The sequence below is a fragment of the Muntiacus reevesi genome, chromosome 12, assembly GCF_963930625.1.
Source record: "Muntiacus reevesi chromosome 12, mMunRee1.1, whole genome shotgun sequence".
Taxonomy (NCBI): domain Eukaryota; kingdom Metazoa; phylum Chordata; class Mammalia; order Artiodactyla; family Cervidae; genus Muntiacus; species Muntiacus reevesi.
Window position 1 is genome coordinate 79,142,805 of NC_089260.1, and position 10,425 is coordinate 79,153,229.

Genomic DNA, 10,425 nt, shown 5'->3' on the forward strand with positions numbered 1-10,425 from the left:
AAAATATACAGGCTCATTAACACATAGGAATTCTTCATTTTTCTGGCAGTATTGGGCAATGAGGTATGCATATGAGAATTTTTTAAATGACAAATTTAAGAAGAGTATTTTAACCTTCACTCATTAATTTTTTCTAAAATTAAGAAATGTATTCATCAGTGTATTTAATGTTTCCTTGATGACTTGGGGTCATCAGTTCAATCAACGTTTGCATGAATAATACAAATGGAAGCAAGACAAGCACTCACACTGAAACTGAAGATGACATAATGTTCTATCAACTGGAATAACTGATGAAGGAGTAAGAAAAAAAAGACAAAAATGAAAACAAACCATGATCAAGAAACAGTCACGTTCTGACTTCTTCTATTTAGTTTCAAAAAGTGAATTGAAAGTGCTCCGTTGTGTCCGACTCTTTGTGACCCCATGGACTGTAGCCCACCAGGCTCCTCTGTCCATGGAATTCTCCAGGCCAGAATATTGGAATGGGTAGTCGTTCCCTTCTCCAGGGGATCTTTCCAACCCAGGGATCGAACCCAGGACTTCTGCATTGCAGGTGGATTCTTTCCTGTCTCAACCACCAGGGAAGCCATTTCAAAAAGAGACCACAAATCCCAGTGGTATCTCCAACATTATTAGCTGTCTTTATCCCTTGTTTCCATTTTCCTTTCCTTTTTCTTCTACCCTAGAGGGGTTCCAGGAAATGTTTATAGCTGCTCTCAAGACAAATTCTAATACCTGCTTCTTCTCAAAATTTCACAATGTGTCCAGGAGATAAACAGTGTGGAGGTCAAATACAATTCACCACAGGGAGATCTGTGGTGAAAATAACATCAGAAACTAGCTCCTAAACATGCAAAGAGCAGAGTATGGTGTCAGGCACTAATTTCCTTCCAAATACCTCTCCATTTCTAAACGATGTCTTTATTTATTTACCAAGATCCCTTTTTATTGGTTCCCTCTTCCAGACTGCTTCACTTCACCTGTCCTCACATTAAAAATACATTCACACTCTTTTTGATTCCAGTTATTTGCTCATTAAGTAATCATAGGACTGTTGGAATTAAATACAGAGTAAAATTAAAATACTGGAATCACTTGGAGGGTTTAAGCACTTCCACCAATGAATACTGGGTGTGGAATTCAAGAGGCTGCACTTGACTTGGCCTTGTCCAAGTTCTTTCTTAAGAAGTTTGTAAGATAAACCTAAACTCAGAGTTATTCAGATTGGACTGCTTTCTCAGGTGGACTAGAATTCACTGCTCATTCCACCCACTCTGAGGTCAGTGGCACTTTTCGGAGATGGGGTGGCCTCCTCTGCCCACTGCGGAGGCTCAGTTCCCCCTGGGCCCACTCTCTGTCTCAAATCCCACACTGAGGCCAGATGCCAGCCTTCCCAGAACATTAGTGGTCTCCTTTCAGTGTTGGAACTGCTCAGACTGAGTCCCCGTGGACTCTTTCTCAGCTTGAAACCTGATCTTCAACCCCTTTACCTGACCTGGATGGTCACCTTCCTACTCTAGGCTTCAGCTGCTTTAGCTGTAAAATGATATATCTGTTCTTAGTTCCATGGAGTCGCAAAGAGACCGACACAACTTAGCAACTGAACAATGACGACATGATATTCTTTATGATACCCTGTATCGCAGGACCTGTTTCTACGGCTCCTGATGCCAGCTTCTTTCACAATCATATCTTGTTCATCTCTGAAAGTGGAATCCAAATCAATCATTTCCAGGCAGCTTTCAAATCTAGAATCATTCCCTGAACTTTCAAAGCAGGTTCTCTTAATCCCTTTCTCCTAGGATGGCAGGCACTTCATACTCTGTCTTCTCTCCTGAGGATTCACAACTCCTCCAAGATCAAGATGCTGCTCAACCAATTCTCAGGTCACACTCTGCACAGCGCTTGGTGTATGGCAAACAGCCAATAAAGATTTGAAAACGAATTAAATCGAAATGAATGACTGACATTCATAAAGTTGCTGACAACTTTAATTGTTCTCCCTTCCTGGGGAGAACAGTTGGAAGAATCCCCAGTCTCTCTTGTGGCCACAGAAATGGACTGTGGCCAAAACAGCAGCAGAGAAACTGACCTGGATCCTTCCAGAGCTGGCTCATCAGAAACTTCCATATGCATTTCTCCATATTCTTGACCCCTTCTGCTGATGGATGCAGATGGGGATGAGGTCTAAGGGAAGGGAGACGGTATAGGATGGGAGGAGTCTGGGTTCCTGAATGACCATCTGAAGGAGTGCAGTCTCCCCAAAGTGAATACCCACCCAGGGCTGTGATGTGGGAACCATAGTGCTGTGCTGCTGAAATTTGGGGAGTTGTGTGGTAATTTAGCATAAACCATTATACGCACAATTATGCTAATTATACGATCCACTTAAATGGCCCTCAATCTAGTACATTTAAAATGACAGATATCAATTTGTGTTATTGACACTTTTATCCTCCAATTTAACCCTGCTCTTCTGAATCAGTCATTTGACCTCAGAGAATATCAATTCCTCAACAGATTTTACTCTGAGATTCATACACACTGCAATCAGAATTACAATATTTGAAAAATAATGTTGAGAAAGTACTTTCCAGAGAAAACTTCAGTAACTTTTAATTCCTTGATCCTGCTTTGAAAACACAGCATAGTAAACTACTTGCAGTTTATCCATATTTATTGCTAATTAACAAAGTATTTTAGTTGGGATTAATTTTTAACAAATAAATAGCAGGTTTCTTGTCCACATCACAGCTGAATGACTAAATTCTCTCTCTGGAAGATTTCTTGACTGACCTTTATTTGTACTCAGTCAACTGATCTGGGTCAAATACCAGATATTAAAAATCTTCAGCATGTTCTTTTTCTTTCATTACTTTTCATCCAATAAGCATTTGACCACGTGGATTTTTCTCTGGTCTGGAGTATTTTTACTAACAAGCTACATGATGTTGCAAAAGACCTTAAGGCCCAAATGCTGGTATCTAATGAGTCTGTTCCTTTGAAGAGACTGATTTACTTTTGCTCCAACTTTTGGAAAACTTGCCCCAAAAAGCTCCACCACCCTCCTATTCTGCCCACTTCATCCATTAGAGAAGACGATTTTCTCAGTGTTACTTCCAAGGTACAGGCAGATGAACGCTTATACAACGGATTCAGTTACCTGCCTGGGAACTGAAAGGACCTTTCCCATTCAAATATCCTGGTTAGGAACCACGTTTTTTAATTTCTCTGGGAATTAAGAAACAGCAAGGAACGAGGGTACGTGGTTGATAAATGAACGTCAGTTCTTCTGAAAATCACTCTGTCTCCTCCCGTTCCTCTTGGTGTTCAAGGTAGGGAAAGAACCCTGGTCATCACCATGTGGTTATCGCTCTCCTTCTCTTCGAAGAGACAAGCCGTTTCATTGAGGACACTAATTCACCAAACTCAAGGCTCGAATTCCTTTTATGTACCCGATGCCTATCTTTATAGTATATGCCATTATCTTCAACAGTGAAATGATATGCTTTATTCCTCATTACAGAGACCAAAGTGCTATAGCAAAAGTCACTCCTGAGAGTTTTACGTGGAAATTTACTGACTCAAGAACAAATTTCTGTAGAAAAAGACAACCCATCTCTGTGTTACAAAGCATTGTTCCTTGCATCAACCACCAGTGTTAACTACAATCTATTATGATTTGAAGCATGCTAAATAAGCAGATTGTACTAAAAAAGAAAAGCACATAAAAAACCCACAGAACAAAACCCAAACTATTCTCAATAAAAATATCCATTTGCTGGAGCCAATCTGAGATTTAACCAGGATTAGATACTTTAAACTGCAACACTGCATACCAGAACACCATGAAATAAACATTTCTCCTGATTTGGATACCATCTCCTCCTGATGCAAACTCTACCCCGACCCAAAGAAATCCAAAAATCCCAAAACCAGCCAACCAACAACAAAAAATAACCAAAGACCCAAAACCAAACAAAAAACCAAAGAAACCACGCCCATTACTATAACTAAAATTCTCAAATATTTGAGCGTCTATGGTAACTGCTCAAAGAAGTATTTTTTAAATGCTCATTTAACTTAGGAGCTTCCCTAGTAGCTCAGTTGCTAAAGAATCTGCCTACAATGCCAGAGACTCGGCTTCGATTCCTGGGTTGGGAAGATCTCCTGGAGAAGCAAATGGCAACGCACTCAAGTATTCCTGCCTGGAGAATTCCACGGACAGAGGAGCCTGAAGGGCTACAGTCAGTCCACGGTGTCCCAAGAGTTGGGACATGACTTAGCGACAATACTGTCACCATTTAAGAGCAGTGCAGCTCCGCCAAAAGTCGCCAAAAGTCGTTAGGCTTGAAAAGCCTAACGGAATCAAGAAAAACTCTTCACCATACCCCAAAACATACAAAGGCGGGAATAGTTTTATTTCAAACTTTGCTTAGATGTTAGTATGTCACAAACTGCCCTCCAAGACGCGCTCTTAGAGTCAGTGACGTCAATAAAGCCTGAAAACGCTGAAAGTGAACGTTAATAACCTTTTGTAGCCTATCCTCCAGAAGGCTTTAGCAAAGAGCACGGAGTCCCATCTGAACACCCGCTGTTGGCGGCCAGCGAACAGGATCCCGAGCTGGGCGCCCCCATCACCGGCGCGCATCCGGGAGCAGAGACCTCTTCACACCCGCGGACCCAACGCGCCCGACGCGCACCCCGCGGCCCCGACTTCGGGCTCCTCGGAGGCACCTCCCCTTCCCGAACCCGCGAGCCCGCGGCGACCGGGTCCAGGCGGCGCCCACAGACCCAGAGGCCGCCCCCCGCGGTCGAGGGGCGCCGAGCAGGGAGGGCTGCGAGCGCGCGGGGCGCCCACAGTTCCACGACCGTCTTGGGCCCCGGCCCGGGGTCCTCACCCTGCGGCCGGTGGCGGCGACCCCGGACCCGAGGACCCAGCGAGGCTCGCGCTCCCCGAGGCTGGAGGAGTCGGGGCGGCTGGCCGTTGGGCAGGCGGGGGCGCGCGGTGAGGGGCTGCGGATGGAGCTGCACTTACTCGTGTCTGTCCTGCTCCCCGGTCAGGGGCCTTTCGCAGTGGGGACCGACCCAGTCTCCACCTTCCCTCCCCTCAGGAGCGGTCCGGGAGCTCTGGCGTCCCTGTGCCTCCGCCCACTCGCCTGTGGCCGCTCGCGCCTGCGCACTCGCACCTGCAGCCTCTCGCGCCTGCGCACTCGCTCCAGGCCCAGTGGGGGCGGGGAGGGGCGTTTGTCAGCCCCAGGACTCCTGGCTGGAAAATCCTGACTTTACATTTCCTTAGAGTGTTGGACTTGATATCAGTTGTTTAAAAAAATAAATGTCAAGTTTTCTTATCCTAATCATCATTTCATGACTATAGATTCTGTCTTTGTAAGATTTAAGAATAATAATTTCTACTTGGTCACCTGAGTCAGATAATAGGTACCAAACTTATCTATTGCTTCTATAAATTTTCAGTCAATACGTTTTAGCCTGTGAAGTTTTATTTAGTGTGTGTGTGTGTGTGTGTGTGTGTGTGTGTGTGTTACTACTAATCAGCCTCGGCAGGGGCAGAGTCTTGAGATGAAGGGAGAGTTAGGATCTCCTAGGCTAGCGCTGTCTCCCTGCCACGTAGTTTGCCGTGGGAACTAGAGGTCCTGAGACCCCAGGATATTTTGGCAATGTGGAGCAGATTCTCTGCGTGTGCACACAAGTACACACTGACATACGTCAGAGGAAGGGAGCATAGGCAGTGGGGTCAGGGGAGGGGTGGACCTTGGGGTGGCAACGGTGACAGAAACATGCGTCATTTCTCCTTGGACTGAGGCAAAGACCACCTTGTTGGACCTCGTATGGAATCAAGGTCAGGACATCTGCACTGGCTGTGGTGAGGAGTCCTGAGAAGCGAATGAGACACCCCCCGGCTGAAGTGGACAAGAGGAGGCTGAGGGTCCTCTTCAAGGTCCCTCTCAAAGCCCCTGCTTCCTGTGGATCCTCTCACATTCCCTCCTGGGGCCCACGGAATGCTGGTGTCCTGAAGTCTCTCAGAGGTAGGGTCTGTGCTGTGCTTTCCCTGCTGGGTGTGCAGTATGAGAGGTTCCCATCAAAGGGGTCATGTGTCCAGTGCGGGGGCGAGGAGAGTGGCCCTTGCACTCCTACACATTCCCCTGCCCCTGACCTGGCCTATACCTCCTCCTACTAGCATCCGAGCTTCTCAGTGGAGGAATGGAGCCTCTGATCTATTCACTTACCAGCTGTGCCCTGAGCATTCAGTGGGGGCTGTGATGAAAAGAAGCACCAGGGTCACAGGCTGGAGGGGGAAGTGGAGAAACACAGGCCCTCGTCTATCAGATCTAGTCCGTTAAATCTATTTCTCACTTCCACTGTATAATCATTAGGGATTTGATTTAGGTCATACTTGAATGGTCTAGTCGTTTTCTGTACTTTATTCAATTTCAGCCTGAATTTGGCAATAAGGAGTTCATCATCTGAGCCACAGTCAGCTCCCGGTCTTGTTCTTGCTGACTGTATAGAGCTTCTCTATCTTTGGCTGCAAAGAATATAATCAGTCTGATTTCAATGTTGACCACCTGGTGATGTCCATTTGTAAAGTCTTCTCTTATGTTTTTGGAAGAGGGTGTTTTCTATGACCAGTGCATTCTCTTGGCAGAACTCTATTAGCCTTTGCCCTGCTTCATTCTGTACTCCAAGGCCAAGTTTGTCTGTTATTCCAGGTGTTTCTTGACTTGCTGCTTTTGCATTCCAGTCCCCTATAATGAAAAGGACATCCTTCTGGGTGTTAGTCCTGGAAGGTCTTGTAGGTCTTCATAGAAGCGTTCAAGTTTCTTCTGTTCTTCTGCTGAAGAAACTCTTCAAGTTCAGTTTCTTCAGCATTACGGTTTGGGGCATAGACTTGGATTACCGTGATATTGAATGGTTTGCCTTGGAAACCAACAGAGGTCATTCTGTTGTTTTTGAGATTGCATCCAAGTACTGCATTTCAGACTCTTTTGTTGACTATGATGGCTACTACATTTCTTCTAAGGGATCCTTGCTCACAGTAGCAGTTATAATGATCATCTGAGTGACATTCACCCATTCCAGTCCATTTTAATTTGCTGATTCCTCAAATGTCGACGTTCACTCTTGCCATCTCCTGCTTGGCCACTTCCAATTTTTCTTGATTCATGGACCTAACATTCCAGGTTCCTATGCAATATTGCTCTTACAGCACCAGACCTTTCTTTCATCACCAGTCACATCCACAACTGGCTATTGTTTTTGCTTTGGCTCTGTCTCTTCATTCTGTCTGGAGTTATTTCTCCACTGATCTCCAGTAGCATATCGGACACCTACCGAATGGGGAGTTCGTCTTTCAGCGCCATATTTTTTGCCTTTTCATTCTGTTCATGGGGTTCTCAAGACAAGAATACTGAAGTGGTTTGCCATTCTCTTCTCCAGTGGACCACATTCTGTCAGACCTCTTCACCATGACTCGTCCATCTTGGGTGATCCTACTTGGCACGGTCTATAGTTTCATTAAGTTAGACAAGAGTGTGGTCCACGTGGTTAGAGGAACCATGTGATTAGACCTGGTTCATGTGGTTAGATGCACCAGTCTTACTGGGGTAGGCTTATAATCCATGTTTATAATTCTAAATAAGGTGAAGGATACTGGTTGTTGTTTTTTTTTCCTCACAACTTTGGTTATACCTATCATATAATTGTTACTATTCCTAGGTGAAGGAGGCCATAATTTTTCCTCATGATGTTGATCATACCTATCATTTTTCCTCATGACATTGATTATACCTATCATTCCTCATGACATTGATTATACCTGTTATAGACTTCTTATATCTATGCCTACCTAAATTAATTGTTACCATTTGTTTAATACCTGTTTCTCTTACTTGTTAAAGATATGGTCATGTCCATTTCATCTTTACATTTTCTAAAACATTTCCAGACATTATATTAATGTCTATCAATGGGGAAATCAATACATATTTCTTGACTATTACATTGATATATCTTGTTTGTCAAACATTTTAGGCAAAATTCATAGTACCAAGAGTAAATTTTTCTTCCTTAAAATTATTTTACAAAGATCATTTACTTATGTAGATCAAATTCACATTTCCCAACCGTGTACCCTGCCTACATAATCTTAACATGCTATTAAAATGTGTACTATCCACGAGATTTTTCTAGTGTTCCTTGGTCCTTTTAAGATGGTGCTCTTGATGTGCAGGGGAAAGTATGTAAGTGACTCATTTGAAATGGAGCCCTTTTCAATGAGCCAGGATTCATTGGATATATCTTATAAAAGCTCCACCCTTACTGGGGTCTAACAGCTTTTGTAAGCCTGTTTCTGATGCTCCTGCTTAAACATTTTCAGCATTCAAAATGCTTTAAACTGTCATCATTTTTTTTACACATTGATACTTATTTTACTGTGCGACTTTTAACTTCTTGGCTTTTACCTCCCTTCTATCAACTTTGTTTGAACTGTCCACTGACATGGCATAGAGGGACTCCTCATAGAATTGAACTTAACCCTGACCTAACCTCACTCCAAAAGTTGTTTCAAGTGACATCATCCACCTTTAATTAAGTCCCTTCATTCTTCTCCCATGAATTGGCTCCTGTGACACTGCAGGCAGGCATGGTTAGCATCCCTCCATTCTGCCTGGGCATTGGATTGGCCGCATGCGATGTTAGCTTTAGTTCAGACGCCTTTTAAACTTCATTTTGCAACATGGGGAGTCGCTTTAATTTTTTTACACCCCTTAATGTATGTTCCCAGTGTAGTTCAGTGAGAATGATTTCTTGATTTCTCCCCCTTTTTCAAAAAGAGAGTGCAGGGAGGGGGGATCGGGATGGGGAATACGTGTAACTATATGGCTGATTCATGTCAATGTATGACAAAACCCACTGAAATGTTATAAAGTGATTGGCCTCCAACTAATAAAATAATATTAAAAAAAAAAAAAAAAGAGAGAGTGCAATTCCACCTTAAATGTAAAACATGTTAAAGTATAATAAGTATAATAAATATAGAAATGTTCACAAGTGGGGCTTGATCAAGACAGGGAATTTTTCTTTTCCTGTGGTTTTTCCACAATTATAAGAACAATGTTGTTTTATGAGCTCAAATTCTTGAGAACATAAAGACCGAGGATGAAGTAGTAATTGCCAACTAGGAAGTGCCGGATTAAAAGCATCTGAGAGGTTCCAAAGTGCCTCAGTGTATAAAATAACAATGAACTCTGGGATTAGAGGAAAAGAGGAAGCTGCTGAAATTATGTTCCTTTAATTCTGCCTTCGAAACAGCTAACATGTTGAATCAGTAATATTATGTTTCTTTTTCAGTCTTTAGAGGAATATGACATTTTTTTCCCTAATACCCTTCAGATGGTATACCAGAGAGGTTCATCCAACAGAAATGATCGATGAGCTTTTAATCTGAAAAAAAAAAAAAAAAAAAAAAAACCAACAAAAAAAGTCATGATCCTTGGTGGTGAAGAAATTCATCAAAAGCTCCACAGTTCTGTAAAAGTACAAGTCTTTCTACAAAGAGTGAAGCCAGAAGGGAGCCCCGCAGAGGGTGGGAAAATCATATTGATAAGTGTGTTCATGTTTATTTCTTCCTTACTGAACTTCTAGACCAATTTTGGAAGGTCCTAGATCTATTTTAGCTAAGGAATTCCTTTTGAATGTCAGGGCAAGCCTAAAGTTGGGCTTCTGGCAATTCTGCCAACAGTGACCACTAGTTCCTTGTACTAAAGTTTATATCAGAGCTATAATTTAAAATAACTGCTATTTCACCCATAGCCTATTCTTATGACAATCAATAATGTCTCCAAGATTATCAGATGTCCTCTGGGGAACAAAATTGCCTCATGAAAATGTGTAATGTCAACCTTTTTTCTTGCCGATATCCTTATGTCTGTTTACCCATTGTCCATCTGTCACAGACACACTGAGACACACCAATCCTGAACACTCAACATTTTATCTTCTTTATTCCCATTGCTGGGTTTCTGAGTGATGCTTAAAAAAACAATCACACAATGGTTTCAAAATTTATCGCTGCCTAGCCAAGTGTCCTTGTATCTTTACTCTTCACTCTTCAATTCTCTATAGCATCTGCTGAAGTAGTTACCCACTCTTATTATGATTCCATTTTGTCCCTCATCACCCACCTTCTAATTCATGGAGAAAATCAAAGCATCTGAAGATAAGTCTCTCAAATTTCTGTCCTGGAACCTAAGAACATATCTGCCTGACATTTCCTCTTTTTATATTATTAAAGAAGGACTCTTCTGCCTGTCCATTGATAGCTTCTGCCTATGCCATCTCCAGCCCTTCTCAGGACCCTTACTCTATGAATTATATAGTTAACAACATTTATGAAGTTTC

General features: G+C 42.8%; 1 long non-coding RNA gene across 1 annotated transcript in view; it reads right to left on the reverse strand.

Moving 5' to 3' along the window:
• LOC136145210 (uncharacterized) overlaps positions 1-5,177 on the reverse strand; it is a 49,273-nt gene extending 44,096 nt beyond the window's left edge. The window contains exon 1 of the long non-coding RNA XR_010658718.1: positions 5,042-5,177. This is a non-coding gene — a long non-coding RNA (uncharacterized lncRNA). The remainder of the gene's footprint in view (positions 1-5,041) is intronic.
• Positions 5,178-10,425: the final 5,248 nt, after the last annotated feature.